Source organism: Solanum verrucosum, unplaced genomic scaffold (assembly GCF_900185275.1).
Source record: "Solanum verrucosum unplaced genomic scaffold, falcon-dt-bn FXZP01000143.1, whole genome shotgun sequence".
Classification (NCBI taxonomy): Eukaryota; Viridiplantae; Streptophyta; class Magnoliopsida; order Solanales; family Solanaceae; genus Solanum; species Solanum verrucosum.
This window is the reverse complement of record NW_026020238.1, coordinates 194,715-214,681: the sequence shown is the minus strand read 5'-3', so window position 1 is coordinate 214,681 and position 19,967 is coordinate 194,715. Positions and strand designations below refer to the sequence as shown.

General features: G+C 39.5%; 1 pseudogene; it reads left to right on the top strand.

Annotated features, from left to right (window-relative positions):
• Positions 1-4,245: 4,245 nt before the first annotated feature.
• LOC125832790 (uncharacterized) lies at positions 4,246-18,755 on the top strand (annotated as a pseudogene).
• Positions 18,756-19,967: the final 1,212 nt, after the last annotated feature.

Genomic DNA, 19,967 nt, shown 5'->3' with positions numbered 1-19,967 from the left:
ACCGGGGAGTGGTGTTTATAATTATATTATGGAAGTTTGAGTTGTAATTTTTTTGTGTTGTAGTAGAATCAACTTACTTTGGTTTGTGTTTTGTTGGTTTGCTTTGAACAGAGGAAGAGATGAGCGTGAACGGGAGTAGTGGTAGCAAAGTTGGCCTCTATGATAATGTTGGGAATCTGAATTATGTGAATGACTTAATCAAATTGAGTGGTGTTGGTGCAATATCGAGACCCAACTTCATATTGAGAAGCATCAAGAAAAAGACCAAAATATGGCCAAAATGATGACCCAACTTGATTTATTGTCAAAAAATGTGATGGGTAGTGGGTTGAAGAGTGTAAATGTTGTGGATATTGGTGAGGTAAACCCCGAAAAAGAACAAATTGAAGCATTGTACAATGAGAAAGTGAACTTCTTTGCAAATCAAGGAGGAGGATTTCGTTCAAATTACCCAAGGCCGGGTACAAATCTGGGTTGGAGTAGAGATGATGGATGGAGAGATCGTGATAGCAAATGTCGTGACCTTAATGCTACTTGGAAGGAAAGGGATAGTGAAAAGGAAAGATATGTTCCACCTCATGAACGTCAAAAGCCTAAAGAACAAAGTGCTGACCCGGAGAACTTCTGTACGAGACATGCTTGCACCTATTCTCAACAAGGTAGAAGGGTCGGACAAAGTGTTGAAAGAGATGAAGGAGGATGTCTCAACTCTTAATCAGACAGTGATGTCTCACTTAGTCTCTATTAAACAGCTCGAAACACAAATGGGTCAAATCTCGACTCAATTGAATCCAAGGCCAAAAGAAGGGTTGCCTAGTTACACAATGTCCAACCCCAAAAATGAAGTTTGAATTAGTATCTCCATCATTCCACAACATTAAATAAGGCGCTTCATGGGAGGCAACCCAAGGTTTATTGCTTTCATTTTTGTTGTTTGAATAATGGGTGTTGAATGTGCATGTTGAAAAGTTGAAATTTTTTGGAGAGCGGCAATTAGGGTAGCAAAAAGACCGTTGCAACTCACCAAAGAGGTCGGCGAGCCCGACTTGGACCACCGTTGAAACCACCTAGCTTGATGGGAAATTCTTTAAAACTCGGCGAGCTAAAGGCTCAGTTGGTGACTTGTCGAACTAGTCAGCGAGCCTGACTTTGGCCGCTGTTTGAACCCCTAAATTGTTGGGAGTTCTGTAAAACTCGGTGAGCCAAAATACCATTGAGTAAATCATCGAGTAGTTTGGTGGACATGACTTACTCAGCAGACTGGCGCGCGAACTAAAAGGTTTTAAATGCCAATGGGTTTAAAATTTCAAAATCCTTTCACTTTCCTACTTTTTAACTCCCGCATTCTCTCATCCAATGTTAATTGTTTCATATTTTCACATTTTTACTCTTGTTTTATTGGGATCTTTTCTTGGGATTGATTTTGGGATTTCTTTGCCTCCTAGCATTTCAAATCTATTTCGGCATAAAAGGTTGGTTTTCCGAACCCCAAACTTTATAACCGGTTGAACTTGAATGAAATCGGTATTTTATTGTTGACATATCTGTGTAGTGTTGTTGGATTGATAATGTGAATTTTCGATTGCTCGTATTTAAATGAATTAGTTCTTAAATGATCGTAAATGGTTGATTCCCGTGTTAATAGTTGATTAAATTGTTGGGTAATGTTAAAATTGTGTTGGGTCTAGTGGGGTGAAGTAACCATTGATTGTGCTAACTATCAAAAATTGCCTGACGATAGAGCGGGTGAAGTCATTCTTAAGGCCAAAAGACGTTAATTGGCCAATTTTGGCCAAATCAAGGGAAATTTGAGTACCCAAAGGGAGTGGATATTATTGGTATAGTGTCAATTTCATAGTGTAAGTGTTTAATTTTTATTTCGTCGGCTGCGGGCTTGATTATGAAGAGGGGTGAAAATCTGGCACGAAGGGCTATTTGGCGAGTTGGGTCGAGCTTGCTGAGCCTTTCAGTGGATCGCCTAAGTCCCCCTGCACTACCCTATATTTCTCTTGTTTGTGGGTTTAAGTTCTGTAACATTTGCCGATACGCTTGAGCTCACCGAGTTCACCCGGTGACTCGCCAAAAGTATCTTTTGATCGCCTTTCTGTGCCCCTTTTCCAAAAATCTGCACTATAACTTTCAGCGAGCTACTTTTAGTTCGCCGATTGGTGTCGGCGATCTGCCAAAAGGCCCTGAATATTGCCGACCATCTTAGAATTTAGGCACTTTTTGCATTAGAAATTTCAGCGAGCCCGACCTAGCTCGCCAAAGTGGTTCGACAACTCGCTAATCGGTTCGGCTAGTGCTCGTACAATTCTTTCTCTGAGATTTTTCTAAACTTTTTCGAATTTTTTTCACTTGGTTTTACAAGCATCGCTAGACCCAAGGTAGCAAGTAGAGATATACCACCCCAGAAGCGGGCACGTGGAATCAACATTAATGAGGATGCAACTACGTCCTGGGAAAAGGTAACTAAACTACCTACAAAGGGAGGTAAAGGTAAGGGCAACAGACCCGTGGTTGTGACAACGGAGGAGGCCAACTTAGACAGTGAGGGGGTCTACAAGACACATCTCACTACCTTCGTCAGTGAGCGTAATTCAAAGAATGATTCCAAGGCTTCCATCTCTGAGTTATAGGATGACCAGTTATTACAGGACCAGAGAGCGAAGCTACGCTCCAAAGAGATGAATGATCTATGTAGGATCCCGGTGCCTCCAACTCCTCCTACTCCTTTAGCTTCAGCTCTAGTGCCTCCTCCAGCACAGACACTAGTGCAGACACCTCTTGTCCAGGGTCCTCCTCCTTGGTCACTCAACTGACTAAAGGCCAAGGGTTTGTGGACCATTCTTGAAGAAAACTTATTGTCTACCGAAAATGTGGTAGACAAATATCCGGAGTTGTGGAACACTATCAAGTTCTACAAGCTTGAAATTTTAACCAAACCCCGAGGCCCCTACATTCCCAATTGTGTTTGGGTGTTTTATTCGGCCTGTGGTGCGCTGGTCCCTAAGGGAAAAAAATAGACCAGCATGTTCAGGATGGTTGACATCGTGATGGTTCGTGGTAGGAAACTTAGATGTCACTGATTTGATATTAATGTTGTCATGGGTGCTCATTGGACATCATGCACATGTACATTGACTTGGTCTAGAAGAAGACCTTGGAGGACCTCAAGGTAAAGTTGGCTCCCCTGATCTCCGAATTCACCCCGAGGTGGATAAAGGCAGGTGCTCCCATAGAGAAGAAGGCCATGAATGTTGCTGCCATATACTGGTTCGAGTTCATCAATAACACTATCATGCCATCCCAGAACGAGTCCATCCTCAGACACCTGAAGGTAGCTTGTCTAGGGTCCCTAATTTCTCGCCAGAAAATGAATTTGGGGTTATTTATTTACTAGGAGGTATCCATGAGGTCAAAGTTGTGACATATCTCACTCATATTCTCAGTGCTGATCATCGAGTTGTGCAGATGGGCTCGTGTTCCTAGAGATGAGAAGACGGTTGTGGAGGTAACACCCACCTCTTCTATTGATTTCCGATGTGTTGATACCGAGTACTTATGGGATGAGGCTGATCATAGGAGGACAACACCGATGGATACTTCTTTGTAGGTTGTTGTTGACACGTTGCCGACAATGCAATCAGGCACCCTCAGGTTAGTGGGCCATCAGGTACTTTAGGACCTTTTATTTTTTATGCGACTGGTGCATTTTCTTGTACCCCGTCCCCTTAGATATTCTCATATTGCTTCTGTCTCCCAACCTCATATCACCCTGACAATACTTTACAAAATGGGCCATGTGGCCTAATCTACCGATGTACGTGCCTCCTGGGTAGAGGCCACTATTTATGGGATGATAGAGAGAGCTATTATTGCTGCCTCAGCCCCCATTAGGGTTGAGATGAAGGAGTATGGTGTCTAGATTGAGAGCCACAAGTTGGCGTTAGATGCACTTATTGTGAGGGTAGAGGAGTGTGAGAAGACCAGGGTGCCAAATATGTTGTCACGGCCCTGAAGGCCGATATTATTGTGTTGAGGAACGATGTTGACCAACTGAAGTCCACTGATTTGTCTATAATTTTTGGGATGGTGAAGATTCCCGACATGCCAAGTGCAAATATTCCAGCTTGTTCTGATGTGCCTCCGATTACTAATGGAGATGAGACTAGAGCTGTTGATACTATTGCGGAGTTTAAGGCTTAGACAGATGAGGAGCAGTTAGGTGTTCATGAGGAGACAATGTATGAGGATCTAGCTTACTTAGAGGGTGCTATGTTTGAGGCTTCTAGACAATCATCGCTTCGAGACACTTCCATGCTGGGCTCCAGTGGAGCCAATGATGTTGAAATACCAGGAACGGATGGCAAGGCAGAGGGAGCTACGCATATGCAGGCTTCACCCCATGCCTAGCCTGGCAGGATGATTTTCTTTGCCTCATTTTCTGTTTATTTTTTAAATTGTTTTGGTTTTAGTTGCATTTGAGTACAACTGTGTATTTTGTTGGTGGGGGTGAGGTATTTCAGTACCTACGTCTTTTGGGATGTTTTGTGAATATTGGGTTGATTTTGATTGTGTTTTTGTGAATATTGGAACTTATTGTTTTATATATATCTTGGTTGTGGAATTGTGGTTTTTGATAAAGTGTAGCCCATTGTTTTGAACCAAGTTTTAAATTTTTGCCACTTCTTTTGTGTGTATTTGTGGTTGTTCTTGTGCAAATTTGAGTGTCGGTTGTGGTCAATACCAATGACTCAAATAGTGCTCTTAATTGAACAAAATGAATGTGCGGTTACGACGATGCAAACTTACATAGACAATATGTGAACTTTTAGCATCTCGTTGTGACTAGCCGGTTATCGAATGAGTCTCTTGTGATTCACATTGCACGGTAGCTAAAAAGTATGGAGTCTTGTTAGATAATTGTATCAATGCCTTGTTCGCTGAGGTTACCTTGAACATTGTGCTTATGACTTTATAATTTACCCTGTTGTTCCAATTGATTTAGTGAAGCAAGAAATTGAAATGAACTTAGGCAAGAATTTTAAGAGTGAACCAACTTGACAATATACCTCTTTGTGTCCAACCTTGTGAGATGTGTGAATCTTTCTTAGCACCTTTTGAGCCTATCCTTTTCTTGGAAGAAACTTGTAAAATTTTGACCTCTTTAGCCAATCACCCATAACCTTCATAAATTATTGGTTCGTTTGAATAGACAACTTAGGCCAAAAGCCTAAGTTGGGAGTGTGGTGAAAAAGAAGGAAAGTCAAGAAATGTGAAATATTTCCCCTTTGATGAATTGTTATGAAAACGATGCAACCCCTCCATGTAAAAACAAGAGTGAAAAGGAGAAGAAGTTGTGATACAAAGTGTGTGAAAATAGTAAATGAAATAGGGTGTCCGGTGATTCATGTTTGGTTGATTAATGGGGTGAATTATGATCATGTTTGAATGTGAAAGAGAAGAAGAAAAAGTGATTTTCAGGCCATAATTCATGAAGGTAGAAGTCACTAAGCCTAAATGACCCTAACTTTACACTCAACACCTTTAAAAGCATTAAAAGACCTTTGTGATCATGAGTGAGCTGAATCGAATGTTGATTGGAAAATAAGGGAAAGCCTATGGGTGGAGTCATGCATATGTTCATCTTTGTGAGTGAGAGAGTTCTATGTGATTCCGGGACTTTAAATTGTTGAGGAATTTTTTGTAAATATGGAATCATCTTTGTTGTGAGGGCATTTGAATACCTTTGTTGAGCTTGAACTTGCATCTGAAGCAAGCATTGTTAGCTTGACTACACTTGGTAATGGTGAGTCACAATTTGACACTTTGAGTGCACAATTGATCATTGTATGTGTCGTTTGACCCTTTTTGTGTACATTTATGTTGAGTCTTAAGCAGCACTATTTGTAGACATCCTTGTTGAAATGATTGCTCTTTAGTTTTACATGAGGACAAGAAAATGTTTAAGTTGGGTGTTGATGTGTCTGAGATTTCCACTCATTTAGGTATTTGTCTTGATAGTATAAGTGTCCTCAAATGCCTATTTTATGCTCTAAACTGATGTTGAAGTGTTGATTTCGAGCTATGAGGTTAAGGAGCAAGGCAAGGACGCTACTGGGTAAAAAGGAACTAACAATCTGAAGAAGAGAAGAAAATTGATCTTGGTGATGGCCAAGACCACTCGGCGAACCGCCGAGTGGTTCTTTAGCTTGCCATAAGTTGGGAAGAACCAACTAGGTGACAGGAATGGGCATCGGCTAATCGCTGAATCATTCCGCGATGGCAACCTTGATCGCCCAAAGCTGCAGAACCTGGAGGACTGATGGCCAATGCATATTGGCGATGGAAGGTAGCAAAGCGCAAATCGCCGACCTGTTCGATGAGCCGTGACTTATTTCTCCCAATGGCGTTTCAGGCCAAAAATTGGACAACTATAAATTGAAATTATAAGTGCACAGACTGGGAGTTCTGATCCCCCAAGTTTGAAAGTTAGAGTTTTCTTTTAGTTTTTGAGTTTCCATTGTAGACTTTGAGGATTTCCAAGCTTAACTTTGAGGATTTGGAAGTGGGGTTTTGAACTTAATCAATTTGGAGCATTGTAAAGGCTTCGAGACTGTTGCCCAACTGATGGCTAATCGAGTTGGTAATCATTTCTCTCTTTTTATGATGTGTGGCTAAAATCACAATTCTTGGGGTGTGATCATGTATTTATTTGTCTAATTCTCTTATGGGTATTGTTGTATAATGTTGTAATTGTTGTTTTAATGTGGGTTTAATCATTAGTTGCGTGTTAATATATGGATTGTTGTTGCAAATGCAATTCTAGCTTACAGTTCTTAGCTTGTTTGAGAGAGAGGTTATTGAACCAGAGCTATTGATTAATGTATGTACGTATTGGGTTGATATGGGTCCAACTCGAGAGTGTGAATCCTAAACTCAATTCTACCTATCTAGCTCGAGAGAGTGGATACATTAAAGTTGTGGGATATTTATCTTGTTAAGCTTGTTGAGGTTAGAGAGAACTCCCCTGAACCATAATAGTTGTTTGAGAGAAAACTATTGCACTTATAGCCTAGCCTACCCACAATGATTCAAAAAATTATTGTTAAATTTCAATTACCCATATAGCGTAATTAGCTTATAATCGATCACATCCCGAGCATTCCTCTTAATCTTGTTGAAACCCCTATTTTTGTATTTGTTTCGGTTGTTAATTGACAAACCAATCCCCCCACCTAACATTTGTTGTCACACCTTTCAATTTAAATCAATATTTTCGATAATTTTTACTCCTACCACCAATTAGATTGCATTTACAACTTCGTAACTGAATTCAAACTTGTACCTCTCCCGATGGGTTCGACCCCAACTCTTTATTGGTTTTATACTAGATAAAAATCGACCACACCTAGTATTGGATGAGGTGTGGTTGAGCGTTCATCACTGATCCACTATTAGCCAAATCGAGTCATGTTGTCCCCGAGTACGTGGCAACCCTACTATGAAGTTCATATTCATATCTTCCCACTTCCAAGAAGGAATATCAATGCCTTGGGATAAACCTCCCAGTTTCTGATGCTTAACCTTCACTTGTTGACAATTAGGACACTTAGCCACAATTGTCGCAATATCCTTCTGCATCCCATTCCACCAATATATCTCCCGCAAATCACGGTACATCTTGGTAGCTCATGGGTGAATAGAATACCAAGAACTATCTGCTTTCGACAAGATTCGTTCCCTGATCAACTCATCAACCCTAGGAACACATAAACAACCTTGATATCTAAGCACACCATCCCCCCCTTGGGAGAAATCCTTAACCGACTTTTTAAACACCGCCTCCTTCAACTCAACCAATATTGGATCAAGACCTTGCTTGTCCATCCAAAACAAAAGATTATTCGGAACCATTATGAACCATAACACCACCCTTGGTGAAATCCACAAGTTGAACACCTAGTCCAGCCAATCAATGAACATTGTGAACCAACTCATTCTTTTATTCCTCTATATGAGCAACACTACCCATAGACAACCGACTAAGAGCATCCGCTACCACATTAGCTTTACCAGGGTGATAAAGAACACTCATGTCATAATCTTTCAATAACTCGAACCACTTTTTTGTGTGAAGATTCAAATCCTTTTGGTTAAACACATATTGCAAACTCTTGTGATCGGTGAAGACATCCACATGAACTCCATACAACTAATGCCTTCAAATTTTTAAAGCAAATACAGCCACATCTAATTCAAGGTCATGGTAGGATAATTCTTCTCATGGATCTTAAGTTTCCTTGAGGCATAGGCAATAACTTTCACATTTTTAATAAACATACATCCCAACCCAATTCTAAAGGCATCAAAATACACCACAAAACCATTTGTATCTTCCGATAGGGTCATCACTGGAGCGGAGGTAAGTCTATCCTTCAATTCTTGGAAACTCTACTCACAAGCTTCGGACCATATGAACTTAGCCTTATTTTGAATCAAATCCGTCAATGGAGAGGCAATAGAAGAAAACCCCTCAAAAAACCTTCTATAGTAACCGTCCAAACCGAAGAAACTTCTAATGTCCGTAGGGGTTAGAAGTCTAGGCCAACTTTTGACCGCATCCGGTCTTCTTAGGATCCACCTCAATAACCTTACTTGAAACAATATGACCAACAAAAGCTACAGACTTTAACAAAAATTCACATTTGCTAAACTTTGCAAAGAGTTGTTGGTCCTTATGAATTTGCAACACGATCCTTAAATGATCAATACGCTCATTCTCACTCCTTGATTAAATCAATACGTTGTCAATGAACACAATAGCAAATATATCAAGGTATTGTCTAAACACTTTATTCATCAAATCTATAAACGATGTCGGAGCATTAGTCAACCCAAATAACATTACCAAATACTCATAAAGACTATACCGACTTCGAAAAGTCATCTTTGGAATATCATCTCCTCCCACCCATAATTGGTGATAACCCTACCTCAAATCAATCGTACTGAAGTAGCTTGCCCTTTTAAGATGATCAAACAAATGATCTATCCTTGGAAGAGGATACTTATTCTTAATGTTCACCTTATTCAACTAACGATAGTCAATACACATACGAAGGGAACCATGATTCTTTCTAACAAACAAAACTAGAGAACCCCATGGAGAGATACTTGGTCGGATAAAACACTTATCCAAAAATTCTATTAGTTTCTGATTCAACTTCTTAAGTTCTATAGGAGCCATATGGTAATGAGGAATATAAATAGGTTGCGTTTCTGGGAGAAAGTCAATACCGGAGTCTATTTGTCACGACCCGGGAGCACCCCCTAGTCGTAACCGGCGTACTCGACCTCGAAGAGGTCTAATACAAGCCTCTTAGCATTCATTCATCGCATAGACACCAAAACCATAAGGAATTAAAACTTTCTTCACACACGAAGATACTTTCAATAAATAGCAAGCGGAAGACTTTCTAGACTTTATACAATATGTCTCAAAACCATCTAATACCTGAATACAACATTGGGACTAAGCCCACTCAAACCTTAAGCAAATACTAGAGAGACATAAAAAAAGGAACATGTTGGTTATTGCCCTCGAATCTATGAGGACTCACCAAGTCTTCATCTTCAACTCTTAAAAACCTAACAAGTAGCCATGACATATCACCATCTCCAAATCCCTACACTTTAGTCAAAAGGCGAAAGAAAGGGGTTAGCACAATTAAGTACTAAGTATGGAGACCATGCAAGAAAATATGCACAACGGACATTTACAAGAAATGAATGCTTTCATATCCTTTGATAAAACCTTTCCGTTACAAGTATAAGAGACATAATACAAGTCAACATTAACATATAAGACCATAGCCAACCATACATATACTTAACATAAATCCATACACAACCCATGCTTAACTTTAGAAGGACACATGTCATTTTATTACCATAGGATCTCTACCTAATATAACCTTAAGACACACTTGAGTGAGACAAGAAGTGACCGCCCACACAATCCTCTTCAAGCACACTTAAGTGTTCCCCAAGATTACCTTAGATAAGGATTTTATAGGCAACGTGCATAATCATACCCGATAGATAGCATATTAATGAGATGATATGTATAATGATGCTTACATAAAATAAATCATATTTAGTGGGGCGTAGTACATGTGTGGTGAGTGACCATGAATATAGTATTTCCAAGGCCTACCACCCCCTTGGAGAGGCGAAAGAGGTACAAACCCCTCAATGTGGTTACCCGGGCCTACCACCCCCCGAGCTAGGGACCAAGGTACAAACCCCTCGATATGGTTATACGGGCCTACTACCCCCCGTACTAGGCAACCAAGGTACCAACCCCTCGATATGGTTATACGGGCCTACTACCCCCCGTACTAGGCAACCAAGGTACCAACCCCTCGATATGGTTATACGGGCCTACTACCCCCGTACTAGGCAACCAATTCCAAAATCCATATAAATCAGCCCACCAAAAACATACATATATATCAACCTTCATAATTTGATCATGGAAGCATGAAAACCATAAACATCACATAATAATTCCATTTCATGATAATATGCAAAATAGACCATAATAGGATGTGTAGTAGTAATTCCATAATTCAAGAATTCATAAATAATCATAAGGACCCATAAACTTGAAGTAGAAATAGAGGATAAATGGTTGGACTTGTGGAAAGGAAGGTTTCCACAATCAAACCCACATACCTCAACTTGTTCACGAGTATATCAACCTTAGAAATACAATTACATAACTTATTTAACTTCTATTAGCTCAGTAATGTTGACGTAAAATAGGATCATCATCATAAGTAAGCCTAGCATGTACAAATACAACTATGCTCCCAAAACAGGGAATCTGGCCAGCCTAGTACCTCATGTTGCATCTTAGATTTGAAAAGGAAAATGGCAGAACTAGACTTTATAACCTTCATGAAAGATGTAGATACATCTCTTAGGGTTGCAAACAAACAAGGATCACCGCAAAATATATTTTGTACAAAAAGATATAGTCAAGACACTAGCCGCTGGTCATGCAGGATTTCAATTCTCGGAATCTAGGCAGAACTTGCCCTATGTTGCGTCCCATATTTCGTATCCATAACAGTTAAATTAGAATTTTACATAAACTTAAAAGTTGTAGGTATACGAGTTATCTTTCCAAATCATATTTATTCACTGCAAACTAAGTTCTAGAGAAAGAGATATGCCTAAAATACCAAACACTATCCAGCTCAAAAACAGGTTTCGTCACTTACATCCGAAAGGAATGCCATATCCTATCGATTCATATTCAACAAAGCTTCTAATGTATCAAGAAGAGGCACCTAAGTCTACCAAGTCAAGACACACATCACATTATAAAGATCCTTCACATTCCATCATCATCACATATGAACAATAATAGAGGACACACTTTCAATCACAATACAATAACACTTTAAACAAGATCACCTTGAGATCACATGAACACCTTTATATTCACAACATGATTGCCTTTACTTCATTTGATTCTCATTCAAGTCCTTCACATCCCATTCACATATATGATATCATGTCAATACTTCAATTCCTCATATAATGCCTCCAAGGCCATAAACACAATACATTCAATAAGTAAACACCTCCACCATAAGTGGATCACACATCAATCTATCACAATTCTATATCAATTCTACCTTAACAATGAAGTTAGGTCCACTTACCCTTTTTCCCAAGCCACAATCACCATTCCTCAACTCTCTAACAATTCACAATAGATAAGCATAGATAATAATAGAAGTCAACTATTCAACTCAATCCAAGCATACTTCCATCATCATTCAATCATAAATAATAAACCCACTTCATAAGCCAACTTTAGGAAACTTGCCAAGACATGGGTTCATGGAAATTTCTTTCTTAAAACCATCAATAGACACCATTAATAACATAAATCATCAAAAAAAATCATTTAATGCAAGAACCCATGCTTAGAATCGAAATTAGGATTTTTGTGTTTTTGGAAGAACTTTGAATCATTTGAATTGAGCTCCTTGAAAGGAAGATAATCAAGGATAAAGAATCCCCATACCTCTAAGTTGAAAACCCACGAGAATTGAAGAAGAAGGAACTCAAAATCTTCACTCCTAGCTCCAACTTCTTCTTCTTCTTCTTCCCCTCTTCTTCTCTTCTTCACTCAAGAACCCTAACTCTTACTCTTTTAAAATGGAACAAAAATGATCCACAATCAGCCTAACACAATAATATAACCTCAAAAGAAAAGATTTGTGAAAAGACCAAAATGCCCTTAAATTTCTGGACGGACTCCTTGCTCACTGCCCAACTTGCAAAGGGAATAACTCGCTCATACGAACTCGGAATCGAGCAAACTCGGTGGCGTTGGAAAGATCGTTCCAAGGGCTTTCCAAACATAAATGGAACTACTCCTGGATCATCCTGAGCTAGGAGTTATGACTGCTCAAAGTTGGCCAAAAACTCACTGATTTCCCACACTTAACCAAATTTCCAGGTTCTGAACTTTTTCCAAAAGTGACTACTTCCAATTTCAAGCTACTTCATATTCATTTTAAATTGTCGGATGTAACACAATTAAAATGAAATTACATAAAAACCCCTCATAGAACCTCATTATAAAGTCAACACAAAGTCATAGGCTCTTGCTTAACCTATCATTTTCCGAGTCGTTACACTATTTCCCGCTCGGGAGGAATACCGGGTAGATCCTCTAAGAACACTTCCATTAAATCATTAACAATAGGGAACGACTCAAGAGTAAGGGTTTTAGAATTTATATCCCTTACCCTAACAAGATGGTAAATGCAACTCTTAAAAATCATCTTTCTAGCTTTAAGACAAGAGACAAACTGGCCCTTAGGCATAGAATTTCCCCCCTTGCATTCTAGGATAGGCTTATTTAGGAACTGAAATCGGAGCACACGAGCTCTACAATCTATGAAAGCATAACAAGAGTGCAGTTAATCCATACCAAGGATAACATAAAAACTCTAGCATGTAAAGCTCTACTAAGTCAACAAGATTAACTCTATGGGACAAGTAAACGAGAAATCTTCTATAGACCCTCTTTTGCACAATAGAATCCCCAAATAGGAGTAGAGACAGAAAAATGTTCTAACAACACTTCTGGAAGAACATCAAACTTCATAGCCACATATGGCTTCACAAAAGACAAGGTAGCACCTGGATCAAGTAAAGCATAAACATCAATTTGGAAAACTTTCAATATACCAGTAACCATATCGGGAGAACCCTCTTGCTCACCACGAGTTTGAAGTGCATAGAAGCGGTTTTGCTTGGGAGCATTGGAACCCGAACCACTAGGAGTCGCTTGCTTTCCCTCTCTTCATTTAGCCATGGGATTGGGCAATCACTTATCTTGTCACCACTCTTACCACAATCAAAGCAACCATCTGTTTCGGCTGGACACTTACCCTCGTGCTTCCTCCCACACTTAGTACAAGTAGACCTAGGCAATGAAAATCCACCACCATCACTCCCTTGAAGCTTAGGGTTAGACACCCTATCTTTTTGAACGTTCGAAGAGCATTAGAGGAACCTTGACCGGAAAACCTTTGTTGAAACATAGGACGACCATGTCCATCTGACCTAGCATGAGAAAAATTACCATCACCAATCTTAGCTCTCTTTGCCTCCCTAAACTTTTCCTTGAGGTTTTCCTCTTCAATATGTTGTGCATGCACCATGTAACATCCGGCAATTTGAAATAGCTATTAAGAAGCTTAGAATTGGAAGTAGTTATTTTCGGGAAAAAATTAAAAATCTGGAAATTTAGCTAAGTATGGAAAAACAATGACCTTTTGGTCAACTTCAGACAGTCATAACTCCTAGATCCAGATGAGTTAAGCGTATTTCTAGTTATTTTTGGAAATCTCTTGGAGTGATCTTTCAAACGCCTCCGAGTTTGCTCGATTCCAAGTTCGTATGATTGAGTTAAGCCCTTTGGAAGATGGGCTATTGGAATAGGGCAGTTTAGTCCGAATTTGTAAGGGTATTTTGGTCTTTTCCCTAACCATTTCTTTTGATTATATTAAGGGTCTAGACTGATTTTAAATCAGTTTTACTTTTTAAAAGTGAGAGTTAGGGTTCTTGAGAGAAGAGAGAAGAGGAGAAAAGAAAAGAAGAAGCAAGGATTCGTCAAGATCGTCGTGGTTTTCGTCAGGGGTGATCCCTATTAAGGTATGTGATATCATAGTGTTGGGTTGGTTGATTCCCCCACACGCTAAACTCGTTTTAATTTTGAGAAAAAGAATTGTTGTGTTTGTTGAAGTTTGTGGTTGTGTGTGTTGAAGTTGTGGTTGTGTTATTGAAGTTTCTTGTTGGTTTGGTGCATATTTTCTATTGTGATTTCGTGTTGAATCTATTGTATATTAAGGGTTTTTATGATTCTAAGTGTTTGGGGCTGGAACCTTTGAATTTAAAAAGGTTTAGAGTTGGAAAAACAAAGGAGAAAAGTCAGATTTTCGAGGGTAAAGGCTGGGGCGTCACACGAGCCAGCACTCCCCAACATGGGTTTTGAAGTTTCCCCCTTGGGGCAGCACGCCTTGCAAAGCACCCAACAGGCCCCTCTGAAGTCTGAAATCTGAAATCTGAAATCTGAAGGATGGCGCCCCACGCCTCTCAGAGCGCCAAGGACACCAATCCTTCCCATTCATTCCCCACTTTTTCATACATGTTCCTTGGTAATGTACCTATATTTTATAGTTGTTTTCAACACTCTGAGGTACATCTAGACATCCCAAACTCACCCATAAACATGTGATCAAACACCTTGAATCCATAATCCAATTCTGGGGAAGATAGGATCCAAGTCAAGTGAAGTTAGAGTCAAGCTTAGAAGTTAAGGAGTAAGTCAAAGCAAGTCTTTAAAGTTTTTCAAGAGTCTTTATTGAACATTTTAACTTTCTTTTAAGCCTCATGTTTCAAGTTAAGTAAAGAGTATAGAGTTTCAAGTTAGGTAAAGAGTATAGAGTTTCAAGTTAAGACAAGAGTAAAGAGTTAAGTTCATTTCTCAAAAGTTATAGTATTCCCAAAGAAGTTTATAAATATTTTCACATTTACGATGAGAGGAAACTGAGATTTCCAAAAGAGTTTTGAGCAGTTTGAGTACTATCTTTTTTAAGAAAAGATGAGTTTTGCGAAAGAGTTTCTAAAACATAATTAGTATGACAATCGAGTATGTCATCAATGTTTAAACAGCATGGTCTCTAGATATACCATCAATGTTTATGCAGTAGGACTTCCCGAGTAATCAATGATCATATTAAAATATGGTTTTGATATGTTCTTTTTAGAAAGAGTTTTCAATAGAAATTACCTCTTTTAAGAGGGTAGTTTGAGCAACTATTTCAATCCAAAGAAAGATGTGTTTAAAACACTTATGAGCTAAAGTATTTTTGGGAGTAGTCTTCAGCACCTAATTGGGGACACGAGTTCATATTAACTCAACTCTCCATAAGAACCATGTAGCCAAACATGGGATTTGACGGGTCATACTTTTAGATGATCACGTAAAGTTAAGCTAGTGGATCCATTAAGTTAAAGCATTCTATATGACGGAAAAGTATTGGAGAGTTCTGGCAGCGTGGGCAAGACGCTGTATCACTACTTAGGCATGTTGTGGTGGTTGTCGGTTAGAGAAACTCCCACAGTTGAAATTGCATGGTTCTTCGAGGGGTTCTGCTTTGTATGGATGGGGGTATGAGACTTCGTTCATGCATTGTACAAGTAGACTTTGAGAGGAAGCAAGGTATTTTTATGATATTATAAATATGATTTTGACGTCATGTTTTAAATTGTTTTACAAGCTTTATATATATTGCATGTGTCTTATTGCTTTATATTGAGTTCAGTTATTCATCAGTTGAACAGAGCCAAGGTAAGTTCTCTTTTATATCCCTTTCAAGTTTAAGTTGTTGCTTGGCTTTGCAGCTCGCATACTCGAACATTCAATGTACTGATGCTAGTTAGCCTGCATCTTATAATGATGCAGACGCAGATACCCAGGATTATCATTCAGCACGTCGTTGATCCAGTTGAGCACTCCAGAGTCAGTGGTGAGCCTCCTTACATTTCGGAGGACTCTGTTATTTCATTTTTCCTAGCTTTGTTTTATGACCTTTCGTTGAATTGAGTTATTCTGTTGAGTTAGGTTTCCACTGAGTTAATAAAGCCAAGCCAAGGGTTCACTTGGGGCCACCAATTGTCTCCGAGTTCCGGTCCCGCCCAAGGTGTAGGCTCAGGGCGTGACAAACTTGGTATCACAGCACAGAGTTCAAGAGCTTAGGAAGTCTATGAAGACTTGTCTGTAGAGTCCTAGTTATCATTGTGAAGGGCACCACATCTATTATTAGGAGACTGCACCATTTTGGAAGATTTCTCACTTCTTTCACACTCATCTCGTGCGTTAGAGATTATCTCTAAAAAGATTCCTCCTAATTTGTGATTGCGCGTATTTTCAGAGGATTTTTCCTCCAAGAAGAGCAGTTAGAGTTCGTCCAGCTATGAAGAGTGTTGAGGAACAAGAGTTACCAAATGCCCTGGAAGTGCAACCCCAAGAAGAGATCAAATATTCTAATTTTCGTGAAGATATCCAGATGTTAAGTCAAGTTGCAACCTATTATGTTGGGCAGAGAGATAATCGACACGAAGTGGTTGATACTTCAAGGATCCGTGAACTCTTAAGGATGAACCCACCAAGCTTCACAAGTTCAAGTATTAATGAGAATCCGGAGAAATTCATTGAGAAGCTTAAAGGAGGACTTGATGTGATGCATGTTGCTGAGTTGGACAGGGTGGAACTAGTTGCATACCAATTGAAGGGTGATGCTAGAATCTGGTTCGACCAATGGAAAAATAATAGGGCTGAGGATGCACTAATAGTTAGTTGGGTTGTGATTGAGAGTGCCCTCATGGGGCGTTTCTTTCCTCGTAAGTTGCAAGAGCCAAAGATAAAAGAATTTCTCACCCTTAATCCAGAGTCTATGAGTGTTCGTGAGTACAGTCTGAAGTTCACGCAACTTTACCGCTATTCTCCGGAGATCGTTGCGGACATGAGGAGTAGAACGAGTTTATATGCTGCTGGGTTATCTCGTCAGTCAACCAAGGAAAGCAAGGTAGCTATGCTGATAAGGGATATTCAGCTAGCAAGATTTATGATCCATTTACAATAGGTTGAGGAGGATAAGCTAAAGGATAGAGAAGAGTTTAAGGATAAAAGGGCTAAGATAGTAGGGGACGAGTTCAGGCATCAAAAGAATGATGACAATCAGTCAACCCTCCCATAAAAACAGAAGTGACCTGCTCCACCATCTGGTAGTGCACTTACACCTGAGAACAAAGATGGGTAAAATAGAAATTCCTATAGTTTCAGGGCTAGACTTGCATATCCTCAAGGCAGTATGTTGCCAAGGGATAGTAAGCCTCCTGCATGCGCCAAGTGTGGTAGGAACCACTCAGGCATTTGTCGTGAGGGCTCCATTGGTTGTTTCAAGTGTGGTCAATGTGGACATTTCATGCGAGAGTGTCCAAAGAATAGGCAAGGTAGTGGAAATCTGAGCAATAGGGCCTAAGGTTCATTAGTTGCTCCCCCAGACAGGATGGTACCAAGAGGAGCTACTTCTAGTACTAGCGGAGGAGCAAACCGCCTCTACGCAATCAATAGTCGCGAAGAGCAAAAGGATTCACCAGATGTTGTCAATGGTATGATTCGAGTCATTGACTTTGTTGTTTATGCTTTGCTAGACCCATGGCGAGTTTATCTTTTGTAATTTCTTATGTTGCTATGAACTTTGATGTTATACTTGAGAAACCTAGTGAGCCAGTCATAGAGTGGAGATGTAGTTCCGCAGTGCCTAAGGGTCATTACATTTCGTACTTCAAGGCGAGAAACTTAGTTTCGAAGGCTTGTATCTATCACTTAGTCCGAGTTAATGACTCTAGTGTTGAAATACCTCATTTTCAGTCAGTTCCTATAGTAAGAGAATTTCTAGAAGTTTTTCCTGATGTTCTACCCGGAATTCCTCCTGAGAGAGATATAGATTTCGTCATAGACCTCATTCCAGATACTCGTCCTATCTCTTTCCCACCATATAGAATGGCACTAGAAGAGTTGAAAGAGTTGAAAGAGTAGTTAAAGGGACCTGTTAGAAAAGGGCTTTATTTGACCAAGTTGACTCAGAAAAACAGTGAAGTTTCAACGGTCTGAAGTTTGTGAGGAAAACTTTCAGGAATGGAAAGAGAAGTTGACTACCGCCCAGTTATGGTATTTGGTTCTTGAGTACATTCTGAGTATTTGAACCTAAAATGGATTTGAGAATAATAGTTGAGTTTAGGTGAATCGGGGTGTAATGGGAAGAGCTAGAGTTGGCTGCTCTAGTTTTCGCTTTGTAGATATGGTGTCACTGTTGTATGATGTTGATGTTGGTGTGTTCACTTATAATGAGCTTAATCTCAGATAGAGAGAGTGGTTAAAGTTACTCAAGGGTTATGACATGAGTTTTCTTTTTCACCCTGGTAAGGCAAATGTTGTTGCTTATTCCTTAAGCAGGTTGTCTATGGGTAGCACCGCTCATGCTGAGGAAGAACAGAGAGAATTTGCAAGAGATGTGCACCGACTTGCACGCCTTGGAGTTAGTCTTATGGATTCCACAAAGAGGAATAGTGATGTTGAATATGTCTGACCCATCACTAGTGCCAGAACTAAAAGGTGAGAAAGACCCACACCCTATCTTGCTGGAAATACAGGCAAAATGTTCATAAGTTGTGACGGCTTTTGAACAAGAGAGACATGGTTTTTTGAGGTATCAAGGTGGATTGTGGGATTGGTTTCAATGATAATTGAGATGATTACCTATCTTACATGGAGTTGCTTACAACTATAGTTATCATTCTAGCATCCAAATGGCTCCTTGTGAACCTCTTTGTGCGTGGAGATGTAGATCTCTTTTTGAATGGTTTGAAGTTTGTGAAGTAGGGTTAATAGGTCCAGAGTTAGTTCATCAAGTTATGGAGAAGATGAAAGTTATTCACGAAAGGTTGAAAACGACACATAGTCGTCAAAAAAAAATCCTACACTGATGTTAAGAGAAGGGCGTTAGAGTTTGAAGTAGATGATTGGGTATATTTGAAAGTTTCACCGGTGAAGGGAGTTACGAGGATTGGTAAGAAGGGGAAACTTAGTCCTCAATATATGGGACCCTATCGCATAGTAAAGAGGATTGACAATATAGCTTCGTAAGAGTAATCTCATTTGAGGACGAATGTTCTCAAGGGGGAGTTATTGTAACATCCGGTAATTTTAAATAGCTATTAAGAAGTTTAGAATTGGAAATAGTTATTTTTTGGAAATAATTAAACATCTGGAAATTTAGCCAGGTATGGAAAAAAATGAGTTTTTGGTCAACTTCAGACAGTCATAACTCCTAGCTCTGGATGATTTATGTGTATTTCCAGTTATTCTTGTAAATCTCTTGGAGTGATCTTTCAAACGCCACCGGGTTTGCTCGATTCGGAGCTCGTATGAGTGAGTTAAGCCCTTTGGAAGTTGGGTTGTTGGCGCAGGGCAGTTTAGTCCGAATTTGTATGGTTATTTTAGTCTTTTACCTAACAATTTCTTTTGGCTATATTAAGGGTCTAGACTGATTTTAAATCGGTTTTCCTTTTTAAAAGTGAGAGTTAGGGTTCTTGAGGGAAGAGAGAGAAAGGAAGAGAAAAGAGAAGAAGAATCAAGGATTCGTCAAGATCATCGTGGTTTTCATCGGGGGTGTTACCTATTAAGGTATGTGAGATCATAGTGTTGGATTGAGTCATTCCCCCACACGCCAAACTCGTTTTAATTTCGAGACAAAATATTGGTTGTGTTTGTTGAAGTTTGTGGTTGTGTTTGTTGAAGT